The sequence below is a fragment of the Pollicipes pollicipes genome, unplaced genomic scaffold (assembly GCF_011947565.3).
Source record: "Pollicipes pollicipes isolate AB1234 unplaced genomic scaffold, Ppol_2.1 Scaffold_6686;HRSCAF=7923_pilon_pilon_pilon, whole genome shotgun sequence".
Lineage (NCBI taxonomy): Eukaryota > Metazoa > Arthropoda > Thecostraca > Pollicipedomorpha > Pollicipedidae > Pollicipes > Pollicipes pollicipes.
In genome coordinates this window covers 1,523,758-1,525,054 of record NW_023596921.1, presented here as the reverse complement: position 1 = coordinate 1,525,054, position 1,297 = coordinate 1,523,758, and positions in this window count along the sequence as shown.

The window sequence follows — 1,297 nt, the reverse complement described above, 5'->3', positions numbered from 1 at the left end:
GTGAAAGGCCGTCGAATGACAGACTACATGGACCGAGTTAGAAAAAGGGCTTTCAGATATAACGCATTTGTCTCACGTTCTACCTAACCAGCAAAGGGCACACGTGTTTTATGGTCCCAAAGAAAGGAACGTTTTTCTCGTTATTGTGGAACGTCTAGACTAGGACGCAACTTTTCAGTCCGCCCACTCACCAATTTCTGACCAACAAGAACCCGCGGGCTTCTGGCTGGGTTGTGGGCCAGACTTGGGCGGGCTCTTGCGGGTGGAAATTTTAGGCAGGCAAACAAGGTGTTTTTGTGCTATTTCTTACCTCTGAAATTGTCCAAAACTAGTGCTGCATAACAAAAACAATCATGAATCAAACATATTTTCATTTTCACAAGGGCACACCAGCGACAGAAAACCCTAGCAGACATGAGCTACCATTAACCAGGTTTTATAAAATGAACAGCTTTTAGCAATCATCACTCCGAAAAATTCAAGAATTACAACCCTAATTTTCCAAACTAAAGCCCAATTTCATTGAGCAGCAGTTAGGTGGGTTCTTAATATCAACACAGCCACACACCCCCCTCTTGGCTGTTGAGGTGAGCGTGTGATGCACTCAGTCTTTCTTGGTTTTACGCAAAACTATGCCTCACAAATTGCAATAAATATCCAAGGTTAATAAAATGCATTGGAAACTGTAGGCCTTTCATTGTCCTAGCTTCACTCACTTGTCAATACAGCCGACAGTTACTGGCGTATCACATGCGCAACAATTGTCTAAACTGAACGAAGTGGTGGCATAGAGCCTGGCTATCTATGCCCTGAAGGAGATGCAGTTTGCGACCACGACGACAGGACACTTAGAGAATACGGTTTTGTCTTGATGCGATTACTATCATATTCGGCCTGTTTTTTCACCAAGGCTTTTGTCCTGTGATGTGCTCATTTTTCCCAATTCTTATATCTGTATGCAGCACTGTGTGAAAAACTGAACATACGACGTCAAAGACGCGTTCGAGAAAGATCCAATGTTGTAGTTTGCAGGCTTCTAGAACTATAGAAAGAGTTCCTGAAAAAGCATTTTCACAGCTTTTGTTTTGCTTTCAAAAAAAGCTTTCATCAGCACGCAACAATATGTCACGGTTTTTCATGGCACTGCTAAATGTCATTGGCACTAGAAGTGCAAAAATTGGTGGACAAAAAATTATAGCTTTCCTTGCTTTCACGTCGTACCAAGCGGGCAGCTTGATACGTCAAGATGGCTGTGGGCTGATTGTGGGCAGTGGTGAGAGAGGAATGAGGATCATTT